Source organism: Xenopus tropicalis, chromosome 8 (genome assembly GCF_000004195.4).
Source record: "Xenopus tropicalis strain Nigerian chromosome 8, UCB_Xtro_10.0, whole genome shotgun sequence".
NCBI lineage: Eukaryota > Metazoa > Chordata > Amphibia > Anura > Pipidae > Xenopus > Xenopus tropicalis.
In genome coordinates, this window is record NC_030684.2 from 55,202,143 (window position 1) to 55,220,807 (window position 18,665).

Here is an 18,665-nt window from a genome sequence, read left to right on the forward strand (position 1 = left end):
ATCTTTGGTTTGATATTGTGGAGCACAGTCATCCTGACTGGAGGCGAATGAGGAACTGAAATGAAAGAGAGGAAAAAAAGAAGTCCTCCGTGGAATAGCAGCAGGGCCGCATGGCTTGGAGCGAGATGATGGGGGAAATTGACGAGTCTAAGAAGCCTTTTTTTCGATTTCTATGAGCTTTTGTTAAGATGCCAGCCACGATGGTGATTTCGACATTCCTCTAATGTAGAAGAGCTGGTAGAAACGATGGCGAGAATATACCGTTGAGGAAAAGAGCCGCTTGTCAGAAGTGGGATTTGAACCCACGCCTCCATCTGGAGACCAGAAATCCCAAGCCTGGGGAAGAGCTGCACTCTTGAGTCTGGCGCCTAGACCACTCGGCATGCCTGACAGAAGCCTGCCGGCTGGCGAGAGGGATTGAGACATTCTAAATATAAATTAAGAGCCGGAAGCTTTTTTCAGTGGAAATATACAGGGCGAGCGAGGGAGAGAGCACTACGAGGCAAACTCTGCTTAAAAGGGTACCCTGCAAATTTACATCCCGGCGGTTAAAATGTGATTGAATAGAATCCAGTTGTGTGTTAAAACACACCAATGACATTTTATTCCGGTCCTTCTTGCAAGTAAAGGATGTCACAATTTGATATTACAGCCGAACCTAGAACATGCGCTGAAAGATGTGTGAGCAAATGAGTGCGCTGCCTGTTGACGCGCGTGGCCTAATGGATAAGGCGTCTGACTTCGGATCAGAAGATTGAGGGTTCGAGTCCCTTCGTGGTCGGCGCCCTGTTGGCGTGCCCAAACTTAAAGCGCACGGCAGGCCCAACCGAGCTGTGTGCAGTAAACCGTGACTGATGCGAAAGCTCGGTGTTGAGAGTTCTTATTTCGCCTTCTTGCGCTTGTTTGGCACAACTCCATCTGATAGAGTACGATAGTAAGCAGCTGGGCTGTGCCCGACAGTAACGGGCAATCGCCCCAAAGTACGTAAGGCTTGAATGCTACACTTGTATAAACCATGATGTGGCGCTCGTTGGGGTACCTCCCACGCCCAGAGCTCTGGCAGCAGCGGCAGACCGCGTGGCCTAATGGATAAGGCGTCTGACTTCGGATCAGAAGATTGAGGGTTCGAGTCCCTTCGTGGTCGCTTTAGCTTCCTGCCTTTGCAAAAAGCCCACCATCTTGCTCTTCTGCATTAGCAGCAGGAAGAAGAAGCTGATTGCAAATGAGAAGAAAGCCCTTAGCAGACTTGAACATGTTGGCCTCTTGTCAGGCTTCAGCCTTCCCAGCGTAATATTGAAACTCTTGAAAGTTACAGCCCGGGATTAAAAAAAACGCCGGGAAAAGTCATTTTGAAAGAAAAGGCCGGCACGTCAGATGCCGTAGAATCTGAACCAGCACTCTGTCATGTCAGCCGAGCTGCTAGTTCTTGGCCAGCCGCTCCATCTTTGGTTTGATATTGTGGAGCACAGTCATCCTGACTGGAGGCGAATGAGGAACTGAAATGAAAGAGAGGAAAAAAAGAAGTCCTCCGTGGAATAGCAGCAGGGCCGCATGGCTTGGAGCGAGATGATGGGGAAATGACGAGTCTAAGAAGCCTTTTTTTCGATTTCTATGAGCTTTTGTTAAGATGCCAGCCACGATGGTGATTTCGACATTCCTCTAATGTAGAAGAGCTGGTTAGAAACGATGGCGAGAATATACCGTTGAGGAAAAGAGCCGCTTGTCAGAAGTGGGATTTGAACCCACGCCTCCATCTGGAGACCAGAAATCCCAAGCCTGGGAAGAGCTGCACTCTTGAGTCTGGCGCCTTAGACCACTCGGCCATCCTGACAGAAGCCTGCCGGGCTGGCGAGAGGGGATTGAGACATTCTAAATATAAATTAAGAGCCGGAAGCTTTTTTCAGTGGAAAATATACAGGGCGAGCGAGGGAGAGAGCACTACGAGGCAAACTCTGCTTAAAAGGGTACCCTGCAAATTTACATCCCGGCGGTTAAAATGTGATTGAATAGAATCCAGTTGTGTGTTAAAACACACCAATGACATTTTATTCCGGTCCTTCTTGCAAGTAAAGGATGTCACAATTTGATATTACAGCCGAACCTAGAACATGCGCTGAAAGATGTGTGAGCAAATGAGTGCGCTGCCTGTTGACCGCGTGGCCTAATGGATAAGGCGTCTGACTTCGGATCAGAAGATTGAGGGTTCGAGTCCCTTCGTGGTCGGCGCCCTGTTGGCGTGCCCAAACCTTAAAGCGCACGCAGGCCAACCGAGCTGTGTGCAGTAAACCGTGACTGATGCGAAAGCTCGGTGTTGAGAGTTCTTATTTCGCCTCTTGCGCTTGTTTGGCACAACTCCATCTGATAGAGTACGATAGTAAGCAGCTGGGCTGTGCCCGACAGTAACGGGCAATCGCCCCAAAGTACGTAAGGCTTGAATGCTACACTTGTATAAACCATGATGTGGCGCTCGTTGGGGTACCTCCCACGCCCAGAGCTCTGGCAGCAGCGGCAGACCGCGTGGCCTAATGGATAAGGCGTCTGACTTCGGATCAGAAGATTGAGGGTTCGAGTCCCTTCGTGGTCGCTTTAGCTTCCTGCCTTTGCAAAAAGCCCACCATCTTGCTCTTCTGCATTAGCAGCAGGAAGAAGAAGCTGATTGCAAATGAGAAGAAAGCCCTTAGCAGACTTGAACATGTTGGGCCTCTTGTCAGGCTTCAGCCTTCCCAGCGTAATATTGAAACTCTTGAAAGTTACAGCCCGGGATTAAAAAAAACGCCGGGAAAAGTCATTTTGAAAGAAAGGCCGGCACGTCAGATGCCGTAGAATCTGAACCAGCACTCTGTCATGTCAGCCCGAGCTGCTAGTTCTTGGCCAGCCGCTCCATCTTTGGTTTGATATTGTGGAGCACAGTCATCCTGACTGGAGGCGAATGAGGAACTGAAATGAAAGAGAGGAAAAAAAGAAGTCCTCCGTGGAATAGCAGCAGGGCCGCATGGCTTGGAGCGAGATGATGGGGGAAATGACGAGTCTAAGAAGCCTTTTTTTCGATTTCTATGAGCTTTTGTTAAGATGCCAGCCACGATGGTGATTTCGACATTCCTCTAATGTAGAAGAGCTGTAGAAACGATGGCGAGAATATACCGTTGAGGAAAAGAGCCGCTTGTCAGAAGTGGGATTTGAACCCACGCCTCCATCTGGAGACCAGAAATCCCAAGCCTGGGGAAGAGCTGCACTCTTGAGTCTGGCGCCTTAGACCACTCGGCCATCCTGACAGAAGCCTGCCGGGCTGGCGAGAGGGGATTGAGACATTCTAAATATAAATTAAGAGCGGAAGCTTTTTTCAGTGGAAATATACAGGGCGAGCGAGGGAGAGAGCACTACGAGGCAAACTCTGCTTAAAAGGGTACCCTGCAAATTTACATCCCGGCGGTTAAAATGTGATTGAATAGAATCCAGTTGTGTGTTAAAACACACCAATGACATTTTATTCCGGTCCTTCTTGCAAGTAAAGGATGTCACAATTTGATATTACAGCCGAACCTAGAACATGCGCTGAAAGATGTGTGAGCAAATGAGTGCGCTGCCTGTTGACCGCGTGGCCTAATGGATAAGGCGTCTGACTTCGGATCAGAAGATTGAGGGTTCGAGTCCCTTCGTGGGTCGGTGCCCTGTTGGCGTGCCCAAACCTTAAAGCGCACGGCAGGCCAACCGAGCTTGTGTGGCAGTGAAACCGTGACTGATGCGAAAGCTCGCGTGTTGAGAGTTCTTATTTCGCCTCTTGCGCTTGTTTGGCACAAACTCCATCTGATAGAGTACGATAGTAAGCAGCTGGGCTGTGCCCGACAGTAACGGGCAATCGCCCCAAAGTACGTAAGGCTTGAATGCTACACTTGTATAAACCATGATGTGGCGCTCGTTGGGGTACCTCCCACGCCCAGAGCTCTGGCAGCAGCGGCAGACCGCGTGGCCTAATGGATAAGGCGTCTGACTTCGGATCAGAAGATTGAGGGTTCGAGTCCCTTCGTGGTCGCTTTAGCTTCCTGCCTTTGCAAAAAGCCCACCATCTTGCTCTTCTGCATTAGCAGCAGGAAGAAGAAGCTGATTGCAAATGAGAAGAAAGCCCTTAGCAGACTTGAACATGTTGGGCCTCTTGTCAGGCTTCAGCCTGCGTAATATTGAAACTCTTGAAAGTTACAGCCCGGGATTAAAAAAAACGCCGGGAAAAGTCATTTTGAAAGAAAGGCCGGCACGTCAGATGCCGTAGAATCTGAACCAGCACTCTGTCATGTCAGCCGAGCTGCTAGTTCTTGGCCAGCCGCAGTCCTCCGTGGAATAGCAGCAATCCCCCAAATGAGTGCGCCACCTTTTCGCGCTGACCACGTGGCTACTGTTTCCTACCTAAACATTCTGTCTTTGCTGCCCTTACATTACAACATACCTTTAGATTTTCAATGCCAATCCTTGAATTTCTCTGGAGAAAATCTTCCCTCCTGGACCACTATTAATAGCAACTGAACCAGTTTTAGCACTAAATTGCCAGTGTCCAATCACCGTAATCTGCCAACACTTTGAGTGGCGTATTTATGTATGCTGTGTAATAACAGTGAGAGATTCACCACACACCCAGCTTCTCTGTGGACAAATGGCGTAAAATCTGCCGTAATTTTTTTACTCCGGTTTTTCTTACACCGGAACTTATGGAAAAAAATAAACGGCATAATATCCGGCCGTAATATCCCGGCATTCAGACGGAACAATCTTTTCCATTCTATTTTACACAGTTTTTTTACGCCCTTTTTTCAGCAAAGTAGTTTTTACACAAGCATAATAAATTATGCTCCTTAATATCCTTCGATTGAAGATCTTGTATAAGTTATCCCACCCACTTAAAATTGTAAGTTTACAAGGTAGAGAACTCCTTGAATGTGGCCCTCTGCATTTACCAACCAATGGCCAGATTTTTAGGTCTAAATTTGCAAGTTTCTCTGAGATTTACTATGCAACAAAAACAGCAAAAAAGTACAGAACCAACATTTACCAGCATAAACTGCAGAGATCATTTAGAAGTCAATGGCAGATGTTCCTTCACTCCCCTAGAGGATTTTTCTTTGCTTCAAAAGTTTAGAGGTTTTCGGATTTTTGCCGCTGTTTTGTTTTGTTGACAGTTTTGGAAACAACTTGTGCAACTTTTTCTGCTACTATTTTTCTTGCAAGGCCTGTTTCAGTTCAGACTTTTTTTTGTAAATGTCAGACATGGAAATTTTGAGAGTTTATTCTCTATTTTAGTAATTCTGCCCCTTAGCTCTTTAATGCAACTGTAGTTTGTATTTATTATTGGAATGATCCCTGTTTGTCTGTATATTTATTGTTCTGCTGTAGAATGGTGCATAAGTAAATAGCACTTTATAAATTAAAATATACATACATACATGATATTTAGGTATGTCTGTTTGCTCTAGGTAGTAAAAGCAGTTCAACCAGCAGGTGTCACTGTTATCATGGGTCTTAGACATGGTGAGGATAGTTCCCTGTACTTGGAAAGGTTTCATTTTCTGCCTTTTCTATGTATTAATAACATTAACATTATATATATATATATACTATATATATATATACTTAGTCCCTTGGCTAAACATATATTGAAGCAGTAGAATTCTTGGTGAATCGCATAGGTCAGTGTAGGACTGGCCAGAAGGGATGACTTTGATGTAGTTGGCCAGCTTGAAGTATATTGCAATGTATGGACAAACAATCCCTGTTTTGTTTAAAGGGGAGGGCATTTCTTAGTAGCTTAATGCACAGAATGTCTTAATGTCCTATATATATTGATAAAGGGTGAGTGCAGAGGATCTCTTGATGTTGTCTATATGTATTTTGTGGTCACAACCTCATTGTACCCCCGCCTAATGGTTTAAAATTTAGTGGTTGAGCACAACTTTCCCCTTTTTTGCTATAGTTTATACAGGAGCAGTGGCCAGCTCCATGTTGTAGCTCACACCCTTCCCAGCTACAGTCAAGTGATCCCAATGGGCCAATAAAAGGGCAACCATATGGGGGTTTTAACCTTGAAAGCAAGTAAGTTGCAGGTAAAACTTAGTCCCTTGGCTAAACATATATTGAAGCAGTAGAATTCTTGGTGAATCGCATAAGTCAGTGTAGGACTGGCCAGAAGGGATGACTTTGATGTAGTTGGCCAGCTTGAAGTATATTGCAATATATGGACAAACAATTCCTGTTTTGTTTAAAGGGGAGGGCATTTCTTAGCAGCTTAATGCACAGAATGTCTTAATGTCCTATATATATTGATAAAGGGTGAGTGCAGAGGGTCTCTTGTTGTTTACTATATATATACTATATATATTATTTATATAAACTTTTTTTCATATATGCGTTCTAATATAGGCCACATAATCTGTATTTGTTTTTTGTTTCACCCTGTAAGTGAAAGGTATTTTTTTTTGTTTCACCCACTAAGTGAAAGGACACACTGCATTACACTGAGCTACAAAATATGGGTTACAAGCACTTTTTAATAATTTGTGAGAATTCTGGATAATCCTTAATTTTATATACCAATTAAATTTTCAGTAGTCGTGCTGTGTAAATGCCTTTTAATCAATTAATTTTAGGAATCCGTAGTCAAATTTCGCCATTCCTTATGTTTCATTAAAAAAAACTTGCTGCAAAAATGCAGAAAAAAATACATTATCATTATTTTCTGCCACTCATACCACAGTGGCCATGATTGTGAGGTCTTTGGAACTCCTAGGTTGCAAACTTTGCCCAGGGTTTAATTTATTTAAGGCTATGTTTTGCTTTTGCATGTTATGTTGATAAAAAAGGTTTGTACTTTAATGTGTGACATAAGATTAGGTATAGACTTTAGGTTGAGGTCAAGACCAGCTCATCTGCCTATGATGACTGACCCTGCTCCCACTAGTATCTAGCTTTAGATATAGTATATGTATATTGGCTATTTTAGTGATCAAATTAATAAAGGCATTTAAAGAAAATAATGTCCTAAAATCAAGTACATAAAAGTCAACATACATGCAAAAGCAAAAAACAGTCTTAGGGGCATATTTATTAAAGTGCGGTAAAAACGGCGTTATAACACAGAAAGTTACGCAGCCGTCCGCGGTGTTTTGCGGCATAAAATTCGGCGTACTTACTTATTTCTGCGTTGCGTAAAACCACCGTGTATACGGCGTTCTTTCTTATGGCGATGACCACAAAAGCGTGAATGTAATTTAGTGCATGCGCGTTCTATTTCTTCAAGCTATTGTTTTTATTTATAGGTTGGTTAAAAACTGCGTTATTTATTAAAGTTTCCTCAAGTTGTTTTCATTGGTTGGTTAAAAACGGCATTATTAATTCAATTGATATAAAACGCGATAATTACGTCCATTGAAATGGATGGGCTGTGACGTTTACAGTGTAAAATTTGTGTACGCCGCCAGCGTAAAATTTGCTTACGCCGCCGGTGTACACGCGTAAATGAATAAGATCGCTGTGCTATTTTCCGTGATGGCGAATAACGGCGGGAAAAGACGCGGTTGAAGAACGGCAGAATGAATGGCGTAAGTTTAGGTTTACGCCGCGTTTAACGCTGAAAAAATGGCGTAAATCATTTTACGCACTTTAATAAATATGCCCCTTAGTCTAAACTAAACCCTAGACCTTAGCATTAAAAATTACAAGAAGGGAGATATAACCACTACACCATGACATAAACTAACGGCTAATGTATTTTAGAACATGAAAAGTCCAGGTATTCACATGAGGGACTGGCATGTACCCTAGAACAATATGAAACTTTTCTTCTCTACAAAAAACAGTAGTAGTATAGTAGAAAGGAGCTACTCTAACTTATGCTATGTACAACTTTGAGCACCAACCAACAGAAGTAACAGTCCAAGAATGTCCAAGCTATCAAGCTATTGTTACATACTTAATTTAACAACATGACAGGAAGAGTTAAAGTGATACTGACATTAAAAATCTGAATGTACATTAAGAGGCTGATTTATTTTGGATCTTAAAAAGTACGATTGCAAAAAAATCGTTTTAAATACAATAATTTCGTATCGCGGTTGTACAAAAATATTGTGGCATGATCCGAAAGTTCCGAAATTTTCGTATCTGAACTATCGTAAACAGTGTGCCAAACTTTCTGACTTTGATCCTTCAGTGCATGATTTTGGAAGCCTCCCATAGGACTCAATGGCACTCTGCAGCTCCAACCCGGCCCAAGGAAAGTCTCCCATAGGGCTCAATGGCACTCTGCAGCTCCAACCTGACCCAAGGAAAGTCTCCCATAGGGCTCAATGGCACTCTGCAGCTCCAACCCGGCCCAAGGAAAGTCTCCCATAGGGCTCAATGGCACTCTGCAGCTCCAACCTGGCCCAAGAAAGTCTCCCATAGGACTCAATGGCACTCTGCAGCTCCAACCCTGCCCAAGGAAAGTCTCCCATAGGACTCAATGGCACTCTGCAGCTCCAACCTGGCCCAAGGAAAGTCTCCCATAGGACTCAATGGCACTCTGCAGCTCCAACCTGGCCCAAGGAAAGTCTCCCATAGGGCTCAATGGCACTCTGCAGCTCCAACCCGGCCCAAGGAAAGTCTCCCATAGGGCTCAATGGCACTCTGCAGCTCCAACCCGGCCCAAGGAAAGTCTCCCATAGGGCTCAATGGCACTCTGCAGCTCCAACCCGGCCCAAGGAAAGTCTCCCATAGGGCTCAATGGCACTCTGCAGCTCCAACCTGGCCCAAGGAAAGTCTCCCATAGGACTCAATGGCACTCTGCAGCTCCAACCTGACCCAAGGAAAGTCTCCCATAGGACTCAATGGCACTCTGCAGCTCCAACCCGGCCCAAGGAAAGTCTCCCATAGGACTCAATGGCACTCTGCAGCTCCAACCCGGCCCAAGGAAAGTGTCCCATAGGACTCAATGGCACTCTGCAGCTCCAACCTGGCCCAAGGAAAGTCTCCCATAGGACTCAATGGCACTCTGCAGCTCCAACCTGGCCCAAGGAAAGTCACGATACCGAAGCTTGAATGAATCTGAAACTTTCATACTCGTTGTGACAAATACGATTTTGTCGCACAAATTGACCAAATCTCGAAATTGTGTTCTAAAAACACAATTTTTTTGCATTCGGACTCAATCGTACTTTAATGAATAGGCCCCTTAAAGTTACCTATAGGTCATGTTGATCATTTTTCTGACTAACGGAACACTAACAGACTACTGCAGCACAAATGGCAGCCCCCTGTTAGAGAAACATCAGATAGGTAATGTAATACTTTTACAGCAAAATTATACTATGCAAAGACAAAGTTATGATATAGATATGATAGATAGGTATAGATTTAAAAAAGGTTTAATTTCCGGTGTATCTTTTTAAGGCTGTGCATGTTTCCCCTAAATATCCACTAGATGGCGTGCGTTTACTAATTTTCAGCACTTCATAAATTTAGCATTGTGATACACACGCTTGGGTTTATGAGGTTGCAAAAGCATAACAGGCTGAAAAACTATAACATACAACAAGGTGATAAACTAATAAGGAAGAAGATTCAGATAGAGATAGAACATGCAATTCTGCATATTTTTTTTTAAATATTACAGATTACTTATTTTGCAGCAATGGGGCTAATATTGGAAAAATGCAGTCTTATATGTTGTAATTTAATATCCTTATATTCTAAATATATTTACTACACTAAAATACTGTGTATCTATGACTGACAAAATGCAACTGTCCATTCTTACACATAAAAAAGTAACTAAGCAAAAAATACTAAGGGGCAGATTTATTATACTGTGTAAAAAAACGGCAGCAAAATTTGTAAAATCTGCGCAATTTTTTATGCGTTTTTTTTCTTCCGTCGGAATTTATGTAAAACAGTATAAAATCTGCCATTCAAACAGTGAACTTCTCCATGTGTTTTACACTGCATTTTTGGCAAATTTCATTTTACACAGCATAATAAATAGGCCCCTAAGTACAGTAATGATCAATAATAGCTGTGATTATATAATATAATAGTACTATTATACTATATAGTACCATCATATAATGGTTAATAGTATAAAATAATTTTATAGCATAAAATTGTTTTCATGATATTTTTGCACCAGTGACCTGTTTCCTGACAGATATTGCATGCTGATTCAGTCATTATTGATGATGACTTGCTAGAATGAATAAATGTGTTTATGATGACCAAAATTTTTTCAAGCACTATTCCTGCATTACCACTCACCACTCACCACACTTGAAACCTATATGTAACCCCATATGTAATAGAGTAACTCGTTCGTAGATTTGTAGATATGATTCAGGAGCACTATGTAATTAAACATAACGATATGTTACAACTTAAAAATACTTAATGACAAACGAAAAGTTTAAAAATTTCTCTTTTAGCAGGCACATTTATTTTAGAAATAATTCTTCCCAGTTTCCCAAAGTACTCAACAGTCTTCCATATGCAGGATAGGAATAGCATTTTTCAATGAGTTAAATGTGACCTTAATTTGCTCTAACTAATGTGTGATTTTGGCTATTTTTAATATAGATATATGCTGAGCACGAAACATTCATTTTGAAGGTTTCACTTGCGACACAACAATTAAACAGAACTGTTACTATTTGATACATTAGTTGGCGGCAGTTCTCCTATGGAGCTGACAGACACGTCAGCTAATGTATTAAATTAAGTCAGTTATCTTTCTTACTCGCCTGCCGCTGTGGAGCATGAGCGCAGAGAAAAGTAATTAATTAAATGTTTTTATATTTATTAATAAAAATCACAGTAAAAATAAAACACGGAAAAATAACTATCTAGAGTGTACTACTTGGATGTGTAAAGATTAATTGCCCAATTTAATGCAGTTGTTACTGAAAGGCTAGTTACCCTAGTGGAGTTCAGAGCAGTGGTTGTTGGTCCAGCTTGAAGTCCAGTTATAAAAGATATCTAGAAAATTGGTATTGTATGTTCTTTCCATATCTCTATGGGTTTTTTCCAAGTACTTCAGTTTCTTTCCACACTCCCAAAACATGCAGGCAGGTTAATTGGCTCTTGATAAAATTGATGCTACTGAGGCACACTTTTTAAGTGTCTCCCGCTTGATACTCCATTGCGTGATATGGAAAATTTTGTTACAGGACAAACCAAACCTGACACACAGATGCAATTCAACAAAGGAGAATATCTGTGGTGTATTGTGTCATAACTGTACACCCAAACACAACATTTCAGGGGTGTACCCCTTCAGCAAGTATGAATATGGTAAGGACCACAGACTGCAAGCTCCACTGAGGCAGGGACTGATATGAATGATGTATAATATCTGTATAATATACATGTTAATATAAATTAAACACAATAATTATAATAATAGACTTGGAAGCCAAGCATGAAGGTCATTTAAGGTAAGATTGGAGGAAACACTTATTTTGCCCAATTGAACTATTAATAATAGTGCTTCCATATGGAAGATTTAAACTATGAGGTTAGACTGTCAAGGTTGGCGTTGTTTTCTCTGGAAAAAAGGTGCTTGCGAGGGGACATGATTACTCTGTACAAGTACATTAGAGGGGATTATAGGCAGATAGGGGATGTACTTTTTCCCATGAAAATGATCAGCTCACCAGAGGTCACCCCTTTAGATAAGAGGAACGGAACTTCCATTTGAAGCAGCGTAGGTGGTTTTTCATGGTGAGGCCAGTGAGGTTGGGGAATGCCCTTCCTAGTGATGTGGTAATGGCAGATTCTGTTAATGCCTATAAGACGGGCCTGGATGGGTTCTTGTACAAGCATAATATCCAAGGCTATTGTGATACTAAAATCTACTTTTGGAATGTTGGTATATATGGTTTATGTATGTGAGCGTATAGATAGGTCAGTATAGATTTGTGTGTGCTGGGTTTACTTGGAAGGGTTGAACTTGATGGACTCTGGTCTTTTCTCAACCCAACTTAACTATGTAACTATGTCTATAAGCATATTATGAGCTAATGGTCTCCACGACCAAATGGAAACTTGAAATGAAAAGTCAGTAAACTTCTGCATTAAATATACTGCAAAAACATTGATGGAGAATGATCAAGGAATTATATTTGGATGATAAGCAGAACTGTAGCAAGCAAGGCCAGTCTGCAAAAGTGAATGCCAGTAGGCAGTATAGATTCACAGGAGGGAAGTGTAAGTCTTCTCTTTTACAAAGCCCCAGTAATGACCATCCAAGAGTATCTAGTGCTGCTTTGGCAAACAAAACAACATAACTGAAATAAAAGAGTTTTTTGAAGAGAGGCTAAGCTAATGACAGGGATCGTTTCAAAAAAGACTAAGTTGGGATTGTTTATACTGGAGAAAATGAATGTGATAACTAGGTATACTTTTATATAAAAGCATCATCAAATAAACTTTCTAGTACTTTATTCTCCAGTAATAAACTCTCCAGTGCTCTGTTCACCTGTAGACCTTTCCAGATTTTTTATTATGGCTGTTTGTCCCATGTGAGAACAAATCCCATTACCCAAAAAGCTCCAAATTTCAGTAAAAGTCATCTAGAATAGTCCCTTTTAAGCAAATACAATTTATAAAGAAAAATAATTCTCCTTTTCTTTGTAATAATAAAACAGCACCCTGTACTTGATCCTAAGCTGCATAAATCCATAAGGATGGCAAAACAAACCCTTTTTAAATGTAAAATCATGCCTCTTAGCAATTCCCAAATTTTCTAGGCAAGTATGATTAAATTCATATATTTGTAGCACATGAAAAATTACATATTAAGCATCTTAATGAATTTAGCATTATTATACCTTTTAAACGTGTTGCACTCTCATATCCTTTTATTACCGTCTCCAAAAATATATCTAGAATTTGAATAACCATACTTTCCCCAGTTTTCTTCTAGGAAAAAATAGCAATCACAGTGAAGGACTGCCAGCCATATCTTGTTGTTAATGGCTAAAGCACAATTTGTGAAATTATGAAAAGAAAAACAGAAACTCTACTTTTTTAAATGATTGTTGTTCTCATAGTTGGCACAACTGTGGTTTCTACAGTAGCTCAGGTCTGCTACCTCAGGTTTTCAGTGGAGTAATTGCACTGGATTTCAGGGAGAAAACTGCATTGCATAATCTTTTTTATTTTTTAAAATGTGTCTGGATTTTCTAGAAGTGTCCCCCATAGTTCACGTATGCATAGTTATTCATAGATCTAAAATTGGTTTAATGTGAGCAGAAATTCAATTATACAATAATGATTAGTGTAAAAGTCGCTCACATGCACCAATGGCCTAACAGGAGAGGAAGCAGACCCCACAGGGGGGGCAGACCACAGGGTCTGTTTCCTCTATTGTTGCATATAAGTCCCTGCTCCCCACTGATTCTAAAGTTGTAGAGTGTGCAAGAGCAGGGATTTCTATGCAAGCAGGGAAGGAGGTACTAGCATGTGGAGGGAGGAGGGCCAGGTTGGGCTTGCAACTCTGCACTGGGCCTGGCACAGAATAGTTATGCCACTGCCATGCACTGTACTAATATGCACACTAGGGGGGAAATTTACTAACTAATTTCCACAAATGCCTGACATTTATCAAAACATCTTACCTGAAAAACCACGTGTGGGGAAAAAGTTGTTAAAACTGTCCATTTTTTAACAATCTTTTTTTCAGGACAACCTAAGCTTTCAAAATATGCTAGAATTTGTGTGTAATTCGACTTCTGTTACAAGATACTAGGGTTGATTCACAAAGGTCCATAAGTTTTATTGCACGCTTTTTTGCGTTAAAATTGGCGCGAAAAAAATGCGCGATTTGCTAAAGTATTAACACATGCGTTAATTCGTATATCGCATGCGTTAAATTTCGCGCTACCATATGCATTAATTTTAACGCATGCGTTAATTTGCGCGCCAAAATAATACTAACGCATGATTCGCAAAAATTTGACGCGCTAAATATCGCATTTGTCTGTGCGAAAATTAACACCTACTTGAGGCAGGCGGTAATTATAGAAAAGTACAGTTCATGAGCTTTTGACAATAAAATATGGACTTTGCAGTGTTATTTATTCAAGTCTGTGTTGGCCCTAGAGTGATGTAGCCTCCAGTTTGCAGGGAAATGGTTGTTTTCATAGAAGTAGTTTTACGAAAGTAATGCCGTGTAGGGCTAATATGGCGTGCGTTTTTTCGCACGCGGCGACTATTTGTGCACGATGCGTTGATTAGCGCGAGTTCTGTCAAATACCGCACAAAAATAGTCTTTACGACTTAAATAACGCAAACAGCATTGTGTCTAAATTAACGCAAGTATGCTTTTAGTGAATCGTGAGTTAAAACGTGAAAAATTAGATGTGATAAATAGCGCATGTTTTAACGCACTTTAGTAAATCAACCCTATAGGCTTCTAAATGTCTAAAAAACAGATATATATTTTCTACAATATAAACACATATATTAGAAACATAAATTATTCTATGCACAAAAATACAACTGATTTGGAAAGTCCCATGTCTCCTGAACGCGCCAATACCAAATATATATAGTTTTATGGAGATTTCTCACTTGTATAGATCAGACTCCCAGCAGTACACTACCAAATTTCCAAAGCACTGCTAAAGAAAGCTGCATAATTTAGATTTCAAAGCCAAATTTTAACTAACAGTAGGTTTACTATACATATTTGGAAAGAACGGATTCTGGTGAATCCAGAATATGTAAAACTGTCTGTCTACTCTAAACTACCAGCAATGCTTTCCCAAAGCATCTTATATAGCAGTCTATAGCATCTGATCTCCTACAGGTCATAAAGAAACCAGATAAAACATCCTAAATATGAATGCCAGGGTTCCACTGATGCATAATGTGCATAGGTTTACTTAAGTATGTGAAATGTAGGAGCCTCAAGGTGAAGATACCCCTATATGATCTATCATTTCAGCTCCTGAAAAATTAACACATTTACTGCATTTTATGTCGGATAAAACTACAAAAAAGTTAGTTCACCCCAGAAAACCATATATTTTTGTTAAGTACACATTATCCTAAATTCAGATTGTCTTTATACACCAAAGCACCAAGCCGCAAAGCTTTTCTAAAATTTTATGATATTTCTGCAAATCACCTCAAAGCTTCTACTTTGCAGAATTTTATCTCCCACATATCATTAGGTACCAAGATAAAACACCCTAAATAGGAACCCCATGGGTCTACTGAACAGTTTGATGCCCAGTGTACATAAGTTTATCAAAGCACATGGAACGTTGAGACTCCAGATAATACCTTGTATGTTCTAATTTCATGGCTTACATTTACCTAATTCATAAACCCACGGACAGTTTTATGTGGGGCAATTTGCCACATTTATCTCAGAATTTCCTACATACAATGACACCTCACCCTAAATATGAATGCCAGATGTCTACTGAACAATTTGATGCCCAATATGCACAGATATAGCAAAGTATACTGTATGTACGGACCCCAAATTAAAAATAGTTGCCTGCTAGCAGCTCCAAAAATTCAATAATCACACTGTCAAGATATATATATATATATATGTGTGTGTGTATAAATAAAAAAAACATGCTTAAATGCCACTTAATGGTTGTGGAGCAGGAGTGATGTAGTGATGACTAGAGGGGACCTGGAGGGTCCATGCCTGCAGAGTTCTGCACAGCAGGAAGTGAGTGGGTGGTGCTGGGGAGAGAAGGAAGTAGAAGAAGCAGCAGATGCAATGTGATTGCGTCTGCTGCTTGGAGGTTGCCCAGGGGGCTGTCATCGCATTTGACTCTCTGCAGAGGTGGCTTATCTGAATGTACACCATATGTTATCGGCAGATAAATGGTAAAAAAACTCTTAAGGACAATTTTAGTTTTGCACATTAAATGCACCAATCTTTTCCAGCTTCATAAATATAAAGATGGGCAGGGCAAATATGTTCACTGTGCAAACTTTATAAATGAGCCCCACAATCTTTTTTCCACTGTTTAGTTATTTATGTGTTTTCAAAACATCAGTGCACTATATGTAAAGGAAAACATTTTTGGATAGAAAAAAAAAGTTGTTCATATATCTTATATTTTAATAAATTCAATAAATTAACTTGCTAATAAAGTGTTTTTTTTCTAGTGATGATGAAATTCTGCTTTTTGACGTCAGCATTTTTTAAAAAAAAAAAGCTTTGGCAAAAACTAGCCACAACAAAAAATTCAACAAGAAAAAACACCCATTGAAACAATGATTTTGTTATACATTGACCATGTACAGTGTATTTTAAGTGAGAAAAAAGGTGCATGCGCAAGAAAAAAATTGCATGGTAGAAGTGAGTAAAAATGCTCATTTACTTTAATACATTTGTAGTGAGAAAATAGTCGCACGTAAGAAGAAATTGTTGCACGTAGAAAATTTTTCACCTATTGACTTAAATGCAATTTGCAAATTTTTCAATGTTTCAGAAATTTTTTAGTAGTTTCACAATTTTTTTTTTCAGTAGTTTCACGAAATGGGACATATTCACTCATTACTAGTGTTTTCTTTATATAGTTTTACTTTTAGTTTTTAGTTTCTTTCTATAAGGTTAATAGATGGGGCTTCAAATTCATTAGTGCTCTTTGTCAATGCCCCAAGCTACATCTGCCCATTTTTGTTTTGCACTTTGCCCACAGCTTGAGAGCTGTACTCTATTTTGGTGCATGGAGACCTGCAGACTGTGCGTTAGGCAGCACTCTATTCAAGAGAGGCTGGCAGGGTGACGCATGTAGACGTTTTGCATCATCCCAACATTTTCTGTATAATTGAATCGATGCAGATGCCCATACACAGGCTACACAGTTATAAACAGTAAGTAGAGAGGGGGAAGCTAAGGAGTGCAGTGTCATTTTAAGAAGTGAGGCATAAAAAGAGAAAGTTATTGCAATGCCTCATAGAGGTGGGACAGCTAAATTTTTATTTTTTACATTTATAACAGGTATAGATGTAATAAAAATGAATTTGGGTTTCATATTTAATTTGAAAAGGATTTTTAATAAAAAAAAGATTTTTTAATGTCTTGGGGACAGGTCCCCTTTTACATATATGTTTTATTTAAATAGACTTGCATGAACTTACTATCATCTTCCATGTCATTGTACTTATCTTATGACCTCCTTTACATTTCCTGTGATATATCACTCATTTTCTTATTCTTCAATTTTCCAAGGGCTTTCTAAAATGTAATTATTTATGATGACCTCATACTTCCTGGTTCCCGTAATGATTCCCATGGCAAATGTAGGATATCCACTGGGGACCTGGGATAACAATGTAAAAGAGAAACATGCTACCAAAGATAGGAAATACAATTAAATAATATAACCTGCTAGTGTATCTTTCCAATAGTCCACAGGATTTTACACTGCTTATCTCACATCACCTTTAACGTCATTGTTTTATGGTTAGAAGACCACAAAAGAACACACAAGACCTGGAAGAAGATAAGGAAAGGCACTGAAGAATAGTAAATGGCTGATGCATATATATTGATTGGATACTGGTTTGTCTGTACCTTGGGGTATTTAGGGCAACTGAATAACAAGCATTATCTACTGTACTTTGTTTAGGATTAATTAACAGCAGAACTTATCAGTGGTTCAAAGTACTCCACCATGTCTTAAGAGTGTTTTAAACATGCCAAAAACAGACACATATAATAAAATGACTCCATACTTTATTAGGCACCAAAAGGGTCAGACTGGGGGATGCAGGGCACATGGGACCTGCCGCCCTAGGGGCCCCCACACCCTCCAAGGGGCCCCCTTCATGAACTATGTTTGCCCAGAGTTATTTGAATAACTTTTTTGCCCTCCCCCCCCCCAGGATTTAGCTATAAATATTTTTTAAATAGTTCTCATGATGATTTTGCCAAGATGATTTTAGATTACGGGTTTAGCTTTTTGCAGCATTAGCACATATACATACTTTCTATAACCGAAAAGCATACAATAACAATACAGATTCAAAATACATGTACATTAATAGCTAAAACAACAAGGAAATCTCTTTACTATAGAGCTTAAAGTCTTGTCAGGTATATATTAGGACAGTAACTGAAAGAAAATAGTAAGTGCTCAGACTATGAGTCATTTTGAACGAAGGTGTGGTGAGTTTGTTATGGATTTTGTCGATACAGAGAGTGGGTGTGTAATAAGCATTGAGGGGGAACGAGTGCAAAGGACCAGGTGTAGATAGAAGAAAAGATGCAGATGCACTAGAGCAGAGATCCAGATAGACAACAGCCTTAGTATCCCTGAGAGCTATGGGCACTAGCTTAGTGACAGCAGTCCTTTAGCTATTATTGAACTACAACACCCATAGGGGGCGATTCACTAAAGGTCGATAATGCTTATCGCATGCTTTTTTGCATTAAAAAGCACATGATAAATAAGTACCAATTCATCAAAGTCATTTTGCATGCGTTGATTCGCATATCGCATGCGGAAAAAAACGCATCAACACAAAGTGTTATTTCTAACACATTGCGATAATTAGCGAATAGAAATAGTACTAACACATGATTCACAAACACATATGAAGTGTTAAACACGCTAAATATTGCATTAGTCTCTGCGAATATTAATATTATTTTTTCAAGTATTTGTTGGCCCTAGAGT

At 40.0% G+C, this 18,665-nt stretch overlaps 8 non-coding genes across 8 annotated transcripts; 6 read left to right on the forward strand and 2 right to left on the reverse strand.

The window, feature by feature from the left end:
* Window positions 1-707: 707 nt before the first annotated feature.
* On the forward strand, window positions 708-781 carry trnar-ucg. The gene has a single exon. It is a non-coding gene; the product is annotated as a tRNA-Arg (tRNA).
* Window positions 782-1,071: 290 nt separating this feature from the next.
* On the forward strand, window positions 1,072-1,144 carry trnar-ucg. The gene has a single exon. It is a non-coding gene; the product is annotated as a tRNA-Arg (tRNA).
* Window positions 1,145-1,721: 577 nt separating this feature from the next.
* Window positions 1,722-1,831, reverse strand: trnal-caa. Its single transcript has 2 exons — window positions 1,794-1,831; window positions 1,722-1,767 (listed from the first exon to the last, which is right to left on the reverse strand). It is a non-coding gene; the product is annotated as a tRNA-Leu (tRNA).
* A 319-nt stretch (window positions 1,832-2,150) lies between these two features.
* On the forward strand, window positions 2,151-2,223 carry trnar-ucg. Its single transcript has one exon. It is a non-coding gene; the product is annotated as a tRNA-Arg (tRNA).
* Window positions 2,224-2,511: 288 nt separating this feature from the next.
* On the forward strand, window positions 2,512-2,584 carry trnar-ucg. Its single transcript has one exon. It is a non-coding gene; the product is annotated as a tRNA-Arg (tRNA).
* A 577-nt stretch (window positions 2,585-3,161) lies between these two features.
* Window positions 3,162-3,272, reverse strand: trnal-caa. The gene is made up of 2 exons: window positions 3,235-3,272; window positions 3,162-3,207 (listed from the first exon to the last, which is right to left on the reverse strand). It is a non-coding gene; the product is annotated as a tRNA-Leu (tRNA).
* A 317-nt stretch (window positions 3,273-3,589) lies between these two features.
* trnar-ucg lies at window positions 3,590-3,662 on the forward strand. The gene has a single exon. It is a non-coding gene; the product is annotated as a tRNA-Arg (tRNA).
* A 295-nt stretch (window positions 3,663-3,957) lies between these two features.
* On the forward strand, window positions 3,958-4,030 carry trnar-ucg. The gene has a single exon. It is a non-coding gene; the product is annotated as a tRNA-Arg (tRNA).
* Window positions 4,031-18,665: the final 14,635 nt, after the last annotated feature.